This window comes from Halyomorpha halys, unplaced genomic scaffold, assembly GCF_000696795.3.
Source record: "Halyomorpha halys isolate HHAL.00 unplaced genomic scaffold, Hhal_1.1 Scaffold68.1, whole genome shotgun sequence".
Classification (NCBI taxonomy): domain Eukaryota; kingdom Metazoa; phylum Arthropoda; class Insecta; order Hemiptera; family Pentatomidae; genus Halyomorpha; species Halyomorpha halys.
The window spans coordinates 664,086-679,459 of record NW_027116161.1 but is presented as its reverse complement, the minus strand read 5'-3'; the positions used below and the strand labels follow the sequence as shown (position 1 = coordinate 679,459).

The 15,374-nt window shown below is 29.7% G+C and overlaps 1 long non-coding RNA gene across 1 annotated transcript in view; it reads left to right on the top strand.

Annotated features, from left to right (window-relative positions):
* Positions 1-9,752, top strand: part of LOC106692732 (uncharacterized) — a 10,162-nt gene extending 410 nt beyond the window's left edge. The window contains exons 2-5 of the long non-coding RNA XR_001344997.2: positions 590-677; positions 3,260-3,424; positions 7,952-8,062; positions 8,991-9,752. This is a non-coding gene — a long non-coding RNA (uncharacterized lncRNA). The remainder of the gene's footprint in view (positions 1-589; positions 678-3,259; positions 3,425-7,951; positions 8,063-8,990) is intronic.
* The last annotated feature ends 5,622 nt before the right edge of the window (positions 9,753-15,374 follow it).

Sequence of the window (15,374 nt, the reverse complement as noted above, 5' to 3'; positions counted from 1 at the left end):
CTAATTATATTAATTTTATCCTACTAGTGGAATTTATTATTATTTCGTCATTAACTATAAAAATAGTTCCAAATGTTTAAAAAAATCATATTAACATATTATACTAAGTTCCTTTAAATTATAAGAACATTTTTAATGAATAAAGGATTATTGGTATGAAAAGTAAATTCACACTTAATCAATGAATATAAGTAATCTTCCAAAATAACTTCAAAGAACACTAATAAAAAAAATGACTTTTATTTCAAGCTATCATATATTCAAATTGTGATTACCACTTAAAACTAGATTTCGTTTCTTTATATTGTAATTCATCATTAAGTTAGTTGTAAACATGAATTACTACACTATTGTTGTATTTTACTATTATAAGGCTATGGTAAAAAAAAATATCCTTGAGTGTAATGAAGTGAAAAATCAAATCGTAACATGGGAAAATAAAAAAATAAAAAATAAGTTTGTAAAGAATTCTTGGTCCAGTTCTCGGTTTCGAATATTAATCACAAAACTGACTTTTAACCTGCCTTTATAAATTATAATTAATTTGACTAGGCCTTTGTGAGTTTTTAATTCCATTTTTTTTTTTCAGTGTGATCAAGGGCTCAGAGAAAATATCAGACGTACGTTTTTTCTATGATTACCTATCCTAAGAAAATATTACGAAGATGTTTTTATAGGTGAGTAGTATTGGACGAAATTATTATTACTCAACTGTGGGATTGGCGTTCAGTCAGCCGTAAAACGGCGCACCTTAAGTTGATCTCTATCGGGGACCTTCAACTCATCTATCATATACGATAAGCTTATATTTTAAGTAAAAATAGAGGGTGAAATCTTATAAAATTGATATGAGATATCGTTTCCAATGAGAAATTTAGTTCAAGCATTAAATTTTATGTAAAAATATTAAAAATATTTTTTAAAAACTCTGCTAGTTTCATAAATAAAAGTAATTTTTTTTCTAAATATCTTTATTGAAATTTACAACTCTATATTATATAATACTTTCAGTAAATTTGATTTTCGTTAAAATGGAGTGTTACAGCCGTGTAGAGAAACTAGCCATTGGTAGTACTCTAATGACATTTTACATTAGTAGGTCTCGTGGCCATCTTCTTTTCAGGCACCTCAGAGGATTGTCAGGAATGGAAGAGGATGCAAGGTTAGAAACTAGGGGGTTTGAGTGGTTAGGGAGTTTATAACGGAAGGAGTGATATATGGTTCGGACTAGATCGGTTACATAAGGAATATTAAGGTCTTTATGTATGATTTTATTTGTGACAAAGTAAGGACTATTGAGGATTTTTTCATTGTAAAGATTGGATACGAGAGGAATTCGAAGGTTTAGTGGAGCCCCAAAGCTCAACTCCATATACCCAGATTGGTCTTATTACAGTCATGTAGATCAGTCTTTTGTAATGTGTTGGAAGTTTAGACCGTTTGTCTAATAAGTGCTGTAATAGTCGAAATCTAAATAAAAGTAATGAGTAAAAATTTTATTTCGTTTTCACTAATTTGACACAAATCGGTGTTTTTTAGTTATAATTGAGTCTAGAAAAATAATTTGACCATTCCTAAGCCAAAGCAGTGGATGGGATTTTATTAAATCGACGAAAATCACGACAATTTTCATGTTTACTTTGTTATAATTGAGTTTCAATTATAATTCCTCCAGAGTGAACTATGGAAGTTTCTAAAAAAAATATATTAAACTGGAGAAAATATGGACCAACGTCTGCATGGCAAGAGAGGTAATATTTTTTACGTGAGCATGAACATATACCGTGAATGATCTCATCGATTGGAAAAAGATCGATTCATGCATGTGGAGTCACGGCAATTGGAAACTACTTAACAAAGATCTCACGATGGAGAGGGGATCGTTTGGCGAATGTAATCTACGCCTGAGTGTAAACTCTTTCGATTTTACTTAATTTGGCATAAATGCCCCTTTAATTTAAGTAAAACGACACAGGTGTAGGAATTTTTATTTTTTAATTCGAATCCAAAGCGGTCGTTTTAATGACCCCGTACCACAAAAAATCTCAATTTCTTGAGTCCATTTTTATTCTGTGACGCAGGTGTTAAAGAGAAAACCAAATCACAGTACAAGAGCCCAAGTGGAGAAAAAAAATCAGTTATTTCAACCCAACGTTTGATAACTTTAATGAGAACTATATATAATTACTAGTCAAAATAGATGAGTCTGCCAAGCATAGTTTGGGAAAATAAAAAAATATGGCTATTTCAAAACTCTAAAAAAAATAATTTTTCATTTTGAAGAATATTAACATTGAAAAAACCTAATAAAAATCATTTAAAGTAGAGTAAATTTGAGCCCTAACAGAGCTGTTTATGATTTAGTTCCTGAGATATTTTTTTTAAAAGCAACATTTAATAAAATGTACTAACATTTAATAAAATTAGTAGATGGTGAATTTATTGTGGGAAATCTATATCTCAAGAACCATGAGACTTATAGATGTCTATTATCACTCCAATTAAAGCTACTGTGTTATAAAGTAGTTCATGACATTAATCTTCTTAGGAGTAGTAGTTTTCATGATATTTGCTAAAACAAATTGATTTATAGTTATTCGGACAAAACTTCTTATTCATTTACAAATATCATAAAAATTACTACCCTTATATGTTATTTTATAGCACATTAAACTTGCTGAAACAGTAACATACCTGGGAATTCACCTAGATCGCCGCCTTACCTGGAATCACCATATCAACATCAAACTAATTCAAACTTATGCAAGGTTAGCAATGCTATATCCTATCCTAAACAGAAATTCCAAACTAAAACCAGAAACAACTGTTCATATATTTAAAACAATTCTCAGGCCACTGCTGATGTATGGCTGTGAAGTCTGGGGAGCGGCATCCTTCACGAAAAAGAAAATCTTTTCAAAATAAAGTCCTTAGAATCGCAGTTAATGCTCCTTGGTTCATAAGAAATAGCCAATTGCATCGCGAATTACAAGTGGAGTCAATAGAGGCTTACATAAAAAAACGGTTCATGAAGTTCCACTCCCAGTTGCTGACAGTTAAAGGAGCATTGACCTACAACCTGGGAAACCCAACCTCAACCCGAAAACTGAAGCCTAGACTGCTGCAGGACATTCTTTTATAAATTTTAATAAATATAAAATTAATTCATAGTCACACTACCTTTATTTTAATTTTTATTATTACTCATTTTATATTTTATATATTAGAAACAGTCTCGAATTATGCATTTACTTTTCAGATGAGCTAAAACGGCTCACATCCCGGCATGTATCAAGGAGAAAAACTCCATATTCAGAAGGCATTTGTGAGCGGAAACCAGTATAGTGAAGATCAAATGTTAGCATCACTTGTTGACGTGAACAGATGGGTTCCTGTAGTGAGTTGTATCACACTTCATTGTAAAGTAAGTAGCAAATATAGTATCTTCGGGAAACCTGGTCCTACAAGTATTTAGCACAGTGAAGATGAAAATATCTTTTTCCAAATTTTAAGTGGAAAATTGGATCAAATCGTCATTTTGATACATTTCATAAGCTGAAGGGCAAGAATAGGTATTGGCCTAAATGTGAAATTTTAAATTGTAATAATCAGTGAAAAAATAAGGGAGAAATTGATGAAAGACCACAAAATCTTCCTTAAAGAGTCAGTAATATAGTACAAGAGCCGGGAAGAAAAAAAGGCAATTATCTCACCCCAATTTTTGATAACTTAAATGAAAACTAGGAATAAATTTCTAGTCGAAATTGATGAGTCTGCCAAGTATAGGTAGGGGGAGTAAAAAATGGCGGCTTTTTCAAAACGTTAAAAAAACACTAATTTTTCATACGGAGCTCTATATCTTAAAAACTACTAACAACACTAGAAAACCTAAGAGAACTTTATTTAAAGAAGAGAAAATTTTCTGAAATATTAGCCCTAAAAGAGCTATTTACGTCTAATAGTTCTCGAGATATAGCTTTTTAAAAAGCACAATTTCTTAAAATCTACTGGAAGATTAGTAGTTAATTAATTAATTTTGAGAAATCTATATCTCAGGAACTATGTGACATATTGATTTTTATAAGCACTTAAATTAAAGCCAGTTTAATTGACTATAAAAAAGTTTATGACCTTTACCTTCGTAGGAATAGTAGTTTTCATGATATTTGCTAAAATAAATTGGTTTATAGTTGTTCAGATAATAAATTTAATTTATGAAAAACTTCATTTCAGAAACCATTTGACGTACAGATGTTTCCCAGAGCTCAAATTAAAGCTAGTTAAATTTACTACAAAATAGTTAATTATGTTTATCTTTGTAGGAGTAGTAGTTTTTATAATATTTGACAAAATAAACTCACAAAATGTTAATTTCTAGTTGTTCGTATAAAATGTTGGATTTATGAAATAATATATCTCTAGACCCATAAGACGCAGACATGTCTGCTAACACTCAAAATAAAGGAAATTTAATTTACTATAAAGTACTTGAGGACACTTATCTTCCTAGAGGTAGTAGTTTTTATGATACTCACATATGAATATGAATTTGGCAAATGAAAATTTGTCCGAACAACAATAAATCTATTTATTTTAGCAAATTTCATGTAAACTATCACCCCTACGAAGATAAACATCATAAACTACATTATAGCTCATTAAACTGGCTTCAATTTGAGTGGTAATAGACATCTGCACGTCAAATGGTTTTCGAGATATAAATTTTTCAAAATAAATTCACTAACTACTGATCTTTTAGTACGTCCCAAACAACATTTTTATGAAATGTTGCTTTATAAAAAGCCATATCTCGAAAACTAATTAACTTAAATAACTCTATTAGGGCTCATATTTTAGCAAATTTACTCTTTTTTAAATGACGTTCTCTTAGGTTTCCTTGTGTTGTTCCTACTTTTCAAGATATAAAGCTCCGAATGAAAAATTAGTTTTTTTTATCGCTTTGATACAGCTGACATTTTTTATTCCCCCTACCTATACTTGGCAGACTCATCAATTTTGACTATTAATCATACATAGTTTTCATTAAAGTAATCAATAATTGGGGTGAGATAATTGCCTTTTTCCTCCTCTTGGGCTCTTGTACTAATAGGTGGACCCTACATCCAATAGTCACTAATATATACTTTGTCCTAAATCAAAAGTTTTTCCTGAACAACTAGAAATCATCATGTTAATTTATTGTTGTGCCATGAAAACTATTTCTCATATCATTGTACATTAAACTAGGTTTAATTTGAGTACTAATAGACATCAGTAAGTTATATGGTTCCTGAGATAATAATTTCCCACAATAAATTCATAAAGAAAAATTGTTCTCGGGAACTATTGAACTTAATAGCTCTACTAGGGCTTAAAGTTTAGCAAATTTATTCTACTTTTAAATAGTCTTATATTAGCTTTTCTAGTGTTGTTGGTTCTTTTAAAGATTTGGAGCTCTGAATGAAAAATTATTTTTTTTATGTTTTAAAACGGCCACCATTTTTTATTCTCCTTGGTAGACTCATCATTTTTGGCAAGTAATTATACCTAGTATTCATTAAATTAATCCAAAATTAGGTGAAATAACAGACTTTTTATTAGTTATTCACGAGGTATACTGTCCACAGAATTGCCTGTTTTATTATTGGTATTAGCAATTCATTTACTGGATTTAATTATAAATCTAATTAGATTAACGATTTATTATATTGATTGTTTGAGGGTGGTTTGTTTTATTATTAACACAAATAACAATTGATCCACTTTTACTCTCAACTATTTATTTCAAAACATCTCCAACGTTTTGGTCTTCAGGCCATTCTCAAGGAGACAACATATAAAATTTGTTTTTATATTATAATTACTCATACAATACTAATGTTTTTGAATATACCTTAATCATTGATGTCATATATATCCTTAAAATGTCTCTTTTGCAGGCTTATTGCCCATTTCATGTCTTTAGAAAAATATTAAAATAATATCATAACAGTTTCAAACACTATTTTAAAATTTATTATTCACTCACAAATTTTATAATAACAATTCAAAACTATTCCTAACAAAATATTGTTTTCTTTAACCTTATTAACAAAAAAACCGACCTTCAACAGGTTAGGACTCTGAAATAATTTTATTACTAAGTTTAAATTTACAATTTAATTAACGTTCTTTTTTAATTTGTTGCTTATAACTTAACATTGTTTAAAACTATAAATATTGTATTTTAATTACACACATTCTTTTGTATCCATACCCCCCTTTTTTATATTTTTACATGTACATGTGCATATATGTATATATATATACAGATGCATATATATTTCAAGAATTTGAACATTTCATCTTATAACTAACATTTTACTAATAATTACATATTTATCTTACTTAAAATTTCTGATTTAAATTTTACTGGATAATATTTTTCTTCCAAAATTATTATTTTCTTTATGTATTACCTTGACATTTTCAAAATCAAAATCATGTTTATTTTGAACTTTTTGTACCAATGCTGTTCTTTGGGTCCTTTTTTATGTCATTTCAATGTTGATACATTATATCTTTATCATATTGCTTTGTTTCACCAATATGGCTCGACAATTAATGCTTGGAATTTTATATAAAGAATCCAGATTGATGATTACTATCTATGTTTTTTTTGTTTTTCAATTTATTGTTTGGTTTGAAACAATGAAATTTCTACCATAACATAATCCTTTAATGCCCTTTTTATCTCTTTTGACATAAATAGTTGAGAGTAGAAGTGGATCAATTGTTGTTTGTGTTAATAATAATATAAATCTAGTGTTTCGAAATATATATTAAGTAATTATACCATTTTATTTATTATTATATTTTTATTTATTCATTTACCATTATATCTTGGAGTTACGTTGAAGGGTTTATGACGTTAAGCAACTAATGATTTTCTCCCTGATAGTAAGCATGTATCAAACCAATATATTGCGAGATAAAAAGTAATTTACTTTTTTTTTCAAATGCTATTCACGCGATTTCGTGCTGGTACGTGACGCATCATGGAATGAGTTCCAACTGATACTATCTTCACAGAAGGGCATCTCGTCCTCAATTTGTTATTAAAATGTACTTATTAAAACCAATATTGGTTGTAAATTTTTATTAAAATAATTATTTTTCATTTTTTTTTTTTTTTATAAAACAGCCTACAACGTAAATTAATCACTATTTAAATATAACTCATAGTTTTTCCAAAAACATTTCATACAAATTAAAAAATACTGGATCATTTATCAGATAGATTTTTCATACCTTGTGAGAAGAATATAAAAGTTTAAGGACGCTATGCTCAATTATTACCGATATAGTATAATGAGTAGAGACCGGATTTTAGTGCAGTAAAAAAACCCAAAATATGCAAAATCGTCCAGTAAAAAACCCAAAATATAAAAAATGATACAACAAAAACTCAATATGCGTGTTAAGCACGCGAATCCTGCAATAATCAACTTTATAGTTTAATTTATACCAATTCACGAAAAGCTTACAAACCTTGTCTGAAACAAATTAAACTCAGTTAATACTCTTCATAATGACGCTAAAAAATACAAAAAACTGCTTGGTTTTACTCTGATTAAAAATCCAAACATTTGTTCATAATAAAAGAGCTATGAGAAATCTAATTTTAATAAATGTTTTTAAAATTCTATTATGAAAATAAATAAAATTAATCTTTTCAACTTAGCATCACCTCAATTTTAAGTTTTAGAAAAAACGCTTAGTACTCTTCACAATTACGCTAACAAATACAAAAAACTGCTTGGTTTTACTTTGATTAAAAATCCAAACTTTTCTCCATAATAGAAGAGCTATGAGAAATCTAAATTTATCAAAAGTTTTTAAAATTCTAATATGAAAATAAATAAAATTTAATTTTTCAGCTTCTTGAAATAACCTAGATTTTATGTTTTAGGGAAAATATTGAAGGCACCGAGTTGATTGGAATATTTAAAAATATTCTTCCAAGCAAAATTCCATTTTTTATTTTCCCTGAAATTTCACATAGCATGTCATAATTGAAAAGGTAAACAATTATGCATTTACATAAGAATATACTATTAACAAAAAAACTATCATGTAAGAAGTCAGTTTTAAAAATGTTAAATATTTTCATATTAATCAGACCAACAGATTTTTGCTATATTTGATTTATACTATATATAAAATTGAAATTCTTACTAGTCACAACAAAATCAGACGGGAAAATAGAAGTATACAATGCAAATTGGGAATCCAAGTTAAAAACAATAAAACCGAACCTTCTCTCAAACAAGCTTATTCTTGAGAGACTTTTTCAATTACAAGAAACCACAGGTTAATACTATTCCAAGAATTTTCTTCACATTTTTTTTTAGGTTGAATTCAAAGCTTTATATGTCAATCATTGCATTATCCCAAATTTGTCAATTTTAAACAAGAAATTTAACAAGGGAGGAAATAATAAAATGAATAAATTTTGTCATTCATATTCCTATATGTGAATAATGTGACAAACGAAAATCTGTTCTTTTATAATAAGACAGTTCTGTTGACAAGGACTTGTGTCTTCATAATCCATTATTTAAGTGATGGTTAAATTGCGGTAATTCATTAAATGGGGATTAGTATATTCCCAGTAATTCATTCAAGAGGGATCAGTATATGTGATTTATAATAAAAAAAAAAAAAAAAGTTTTTGTAATTTAAAATTTATATTTTATTGCATTTTCAACGTTCTGGCCATACCAAATAGTACATACCCAGGGCTTCAACAATGATGAGAAACAAAAATGATAATTAAAGATTTTTCCTTCAGAGGGAAGGTACATTTTCACTAGTTTTATTATCTCCCTTTCAAGAATTATATTTCAAGCATTTAATCTCACCCTCCTGATATGACATAAAAAATAATGATGTTAGTTATACGTGATAAAATTGGTTTAAATTAATATTTTTGTAATTACATCTTTCAGAGTTACAACAGTGACAGGCTACTGAATTCGCACATACTTTGGTCAATGGACAGGAATCTAATAGCTGTGAACCAAGTGAAGACAGTAAGAAACCATCAGCCTAATGTTAATAATCATATAATTGATTAATGATTTATGGATGGAAATATAATTCCATTCATGGAATATCAACTAAATATCCCTTTAATGACCGTCTATCCTCTAAGGACTGAAGGTTTTATGTTATCAATGCTGGACCAAACCATGCCTTCAAGTATGTACATAAGAGGGATGTATAAACTAAAAAATGAATTGGGACATATTCTAAAACTCAATTTATTAACATTAAAATTATAATAATTTTTTAGGGATAACACACTTAAATACCAGATCCCAACCCACAAACTTGTATATTCCTTTTCATAGAACGGTTTCCTTACAAAAATCCTTTATAATCCGTGATCGTTCTAGAATTCTCAACCCAGAATTTATATTTTAAACAAAATTAAGACTGCTCCAATAATATGGACACCATTTTGGAAAAGTGAAGAACTACCTTGCCCAAATTAGAATACCCTAACAGTAAAGTATCTTTCAATCTTTTAATTTCATGGATTTGCACTTTAAAATTATTGAGTAGAGCTCTATTTGAACCAAACAAAGGGCAGAGGGGCAGAAATGAAGCAGATCGGATATCACATTAAGAAAAGCATATTTTCAAGTAAGTCTACAATGTAAACCATAAAAAGATAATATTGGTTCATTAATTTATAATTGTTGATTCAAAAAAATTAAAGAACGTTCAAAATTTGAAAAAATTCAATTTCTCTTTTTTTGTATGCAGTTTGTTTTTTATTTTGTACATTTAGCTTTATTATATCTGTTTCATCGCTACTAAAATATAATTTAAAGTTAATTTTTTTCGTGGATTAAATCATTTAAATTAAATATAATACAGTATACTCATTAAAACTATGCCTGCGTTTCATCATTCCTATCATTTTGCATATTTACATTTTTTTACTAAATAATTCCATATTTCCTTCTGCTTGGAAAAAAAAGTCGCCCGTCCATTGAGCTTATCTCCATCCTCTCCAATCATAGATTATAAAAAACCATTCGAAAGAATAGTACATTCACAGCTTAACACATTCCTTGAACAAAAAGCTCTATTCGATCCTTTCCAGTACTGAAGCAGATATCCATATTCCACGCGAACTATACGAGACCTTTAAACCTCCACTGACAGATGGAAAATCACTATCTCCAAACTCCAAAACCCCTCCCTATCAAATAGTATTTCAAAATGGTTCCAGTCCTTCCTATCACATCGCTTCCAAACTGTCACAATTCTCAATAAATCCCGTTCCAGTACCCTTCAACTAATACGTGGTGTTCCTCAGGACCCCCACTCTCACCTACACTTTTCTCAATATATATTAATGACCTCCCTGATTCTATTATTCATTCACAATACGCTGATGACTTAAATTTACCTATCCTTGTTACTTCTGAAATGCTCGAGGCGATCCGCAAGCTGCAAGACGATATAGGTTAACATCAACGAATGGACATCAATGATCTCAAGCTTACTGTTGAAAAAACTAAGGACATCCAGTTGGTACGCCGAAGCCAAGTGTCTCCATCATCTATTCTGTCGGAAGTACTTCAATGGTGTTTATCTTTTTAGAACATTTAAAACTAAAATTTGTTGCCTTTGTCCACTCCTTAAATACCAGATCCCAACCCACAAACTTCCATGTTCCTTTTCATAGAACGGGTACTTTAATCCGTGCTAGAATTCTCAACCCACATCCATTCGTAAAAATTCATTAACCACGTTTAAACATAAACTATTTCTTCCACTCCTCAACTATCAATCTTCCTCAAATCTGTGACAGTAAAATACAACGTATGATATATATATGCGTGTGTGTATTTTTTTTTTAATTTATTAATTTATTTCAATATGGAAATGTCAACTACTTTTATTGTTTACTTTATGATTTGAATATTTATAAGTACAAAGTTTGAAACTTCAGCAATTTTGTTTTTATTTTTCAATTATATTTTTTATATTTTTATTTATTGTATTGATTGTATAATTACTTAGCAACTAAGCCATTTCATGCCAGACAATTGGCACTCAAATGTTCATTATAATTATTCTTAGGGGACTAGGTGTTCCAGAATAAAATTTCATTATATTTCTCATTCATTATTAACATAACCAGCTATAAGATACTTCTATGATCTATGAGTAATATTTAGCTCCTACTAAATTATCATAATAATTAAACAATCATCTTTACTGTTGTGAATTAGAGAAAACAAAAAAAAAAGTTAGAGAACATGATTATTATTATTTTAAATATCAATGCATTCAAGCTGTTGCCCTTGAGTTTGCATAGACTTAAATTTAACACAATAATTTATTTTTTATGAGGAATTTTTCGCGGTATAACTCTGTTCCTCGAAGTTCTTCTAGGTACCCAGTATTTATTATTTTTTACTCTCGTCCGCACGTAAATAAATCAAAACATTTTTCGAAGCCTGAGGAGGCCAAATTTGAAGTTTAGTTCACATATTTGAAACAGTTGTCGTGTTAATAGCGCAGCGACAATTTCTTATGTTTGACGCTGTTTCAAAATCATGATTTTTTCAATAATTATTTATTGATATTATTATTTAATTATTGCATAGAATGTTACAGGAGATATTTATTAAAAATATAAAAAGATTTAAGTTTATGACAAAAATTAACATGGATCTAAATTCTAGTACGCTGTAGTTTGAGTTTTATAAAAATTTTTTTTAACTTCATTGACAATTTTATTTTAAACTCAACTTTATTACATATTCATGCAATTGCGAATCGCCATTAATAATCTCAGCTCATAGACATTTGAGATACAATTATCCTTAAAACAGGGAGAAAGCGGCACCTGTTAATTTATATATTAAGATGAAAGTATAACAGGTGTTAATGGGAACCTCCATAAAATATTTCAAAAGTCAACATAATAACAGTAAAGCAACTGTCACTTAAGGTCCGTTTAATCTTTCAACATTTCTTTTTTTATCTTTAACTAGTTACTGTATTTTATTCTAGTTAAAATGTTTGTTTAAAAAGCGATTGATTTTATTAAAACTTATTGAAAAAAGAGAAAAAATTTAAAAATAAAAACATTTATATTTCAATATTTTGTATATGTATATATAGTTGACCGTAAAAATTGATATATAGGAAGATGGTCAGGGTTGTGGTCAAAGGAGAAACAAAAATAGTTTACAACTATTTATTTTCCGACGTTTCGCCCCACTTTGTAGGGCTTCTTCAGGGCTATAAAGATACAAAATGATACAATGATAAGAATAAAAATACAAAGATAAGATACAATGTTAAGAATAAAATTCCTAAATTAAAAATTATTATATTTATTATTATTATCATCATATTTCTATATCTTTCTCTTATCATTTTTCATTTTTCGTCATATCTTTATCACTACTTCCTGTATACGCGACATATTTTAAATTGAAATATAACCGTTGAACGGCTGGTGGGGAGAGCCAGTTCCCCACTCCTCCACGCTTCCGCTTCATCGTTTGCTTTGAACAGGTAGGTTGTCTTGACTTGTTCTTTGCTCATTTATTATCATTTTATATCTTTATTATTACTTATTTATGTATAATTATTATTTTTTCATGACGTTTATTTAATCTCTATATTTTTTTTCCCGTATTGTTTTGTTTTATGTACTTCTCCTGTATTTTTTAACTGTATATTTTACGTATTTTTATAAAACAATTTACTCTTGCCATTGTCACTTATTTTTATTCTTAACATTGTATCTTATCTTTGTATTTTTATTCTTATCATTGTATCATTTTGTATCTTTTTAGCCCTGATGAAGCCCTACAAAATGGGGCGAAACTTCGGAAAATAAATAGTTGTAAACTATTTTTGTCGCAACCCTGACCATCTTCCTATACATATATATTTATATTTCAATGTTTAATTGAAAAAATTGAAAGATTTTTAAAATCAATAAAATATAAAAATAGATAATTATGAAATTTTTAATTTTTGGAAATAAGAAAGTAATTTGTAATTTATACTCTTTTGAATTAGTTATATTAATATTATCTTATCATTTGCAGAGTGATTTGTTGCGTTTTTTATTTCAATATTGAGAACATCATACTACTTACAACAAACCCATTCAAGCATTATTCATCTGACTTGATCTCATTATTTCTTTTTTTAACAGAAGATTTTTAAGTAAACCCATTTGGAATATCGAAGGGGCTAGAGACACTCTTGCGATCTTCATAAAATATTGGGGGAGGCAATATCCTTGCCTTCATTCCTCTCCTCGGGCCGGAGCAAAGTTGCGACTTTTCCCAAGCCGAGCAGGTGAAATAGAAAAAAAAATTACTATTAACACTTAAAAATTACCTCAAGCATCCAGAGAACTGAGATGAAAGGTCCTTCAAATATCAAGCTGTGGGATAGGATCAAGGAGTGTCTTATCACGTCTCCCTGCTCGACTCCGCTTACAATAGCTATTAAGATTATTATTTAAGCCCCCCCCCCCTCAACTTCATAAAATTAAAAACGGTGTAGGAAGGAAGCGTTTATTTAATATTCAGAGGAACGGATCGAACCATAGCACCAGTACATTCTTCAAGACGAGGATTAAAAGTTTCGTATCCTCCAACTATTCAAAAAAATCTCCATTTGAAGAGGTATGGGAACTATATAAGCGCAAAAATATCAGTAGATTTTTCTACTATATTCTTACTATAATATTAGTATAGTATATAATAATACTATACTATAATATTCGATAAAAATCGATATATTTTTTTATTAAATATCGAAACAACACAGGGGTAACTATAATTTAAACAAATTAAAATCTATACCGCTACAACCCATGAAGGGTCAGATGTTCAGTACTTGGTAAGGAAGTACTGTTACTAGACCAACGGTTGTGCAAGGAGGTGATTTGGTCAGAATCACACTGCACCGCTAGATTTTTACCCAATTTATAAGGTTGGGTGGACCCCAGGAGGGCTCCAGAACCCACAGGGTTGACTCACTGGTACAGTATAACAGAAAAAAAATTTCTGTCCAGCCGGATTTGAATTCAGGTCCTTGGAGTTAGTAGCACCGTGCCTTACCTAGGTGCCATGGGGCTCCCGATAAATATAATATGCTAATTTAAATGTTACGAAAATATTTATAAACGGTTAATCTTAATAAAATACGTTTTATTTCAAGTTGTTTGATTCTACCTAAACACTCTGGATATGTCAGTTTCATTTACATGGGTTCCAAGTCACGTTGGAATCGCAGGGAATGAACTGACCGATCGAGTTGGAAGAAATGCTCTCGCGCTCCCAGAGGATGACAGGAGGGGGCAGCTGCCCTCCCCTAGAAGTGAAAAAAATATTAATTTAATAAAATTGACTATGGTTGCCCCCCTAGCTTTGATCCTGGGTACGCCGTTGGCTCCAAGGACGGGATAATTTAAACTCCATCAGAAATAAGCAAACCCCTCGAAAAGGAAATCAAAGATAGATGGCAATCTTTGTGGGACGAAGAGTAAAGTAAAAATTATTAAAAAGGACTTCAAGCCCTAGGGTACCTTCAGCCGTAAATGTCCCGTAGAAGAGGCCGTACAAACTAGCCTGAGAACAGGCCACACTTGCTCATATCTTATCTGAAAACAAACCCATCCCAATGTCAATATTGTAACAACAATTTGGCAATTAGCCATATCGTCCTGGAATGCCCATATTTCACATCACACCTCAATAGCTTATAATATTAAATAATCAAATATTTAAAAAAAAAAAAAAAAACCTTAAAGACGATGATAAAACAATAAAATCAGTATTTCAGTTTTTAAAATCAAAAGACATTGTGTCACAAATAAAAATTAATGGCATTGATGACCAGTGATGTTTTTTGCGCTATTAAACAAAAACAAACAATTGGTTTTATTATTTTTTAAAAATATTAATATATTTTTTTATGTACTGAAAGCACTTTCAGACTTTAATAATACTTCATGAATCTTAAAATAGCTCTAGAAACTCTAAGATTATATCTCGAATCCGGCTGGGCAGAAAATTGCTTTCTATTACAATGTAGCCGTGAGTCAACTCCTGTGGGTTTTTGGAGCCCTCTTAAATTGGGTAAAAATCTGGCGGTGGAGCATGATTCTGACCAAATCACCTCCTTGCACAACCGTTGGTCTAGTAAAACTACTTCTTTATAAAGTACTGATTCTCTGCCCCTTCATGGATTGTAGCGGTACAGATTAAAAAAAAAATTTATATAAGAAGATGGTCAGGGTTTCGGTCAAAAGTGGCTGTTAATTCACTTTTGAC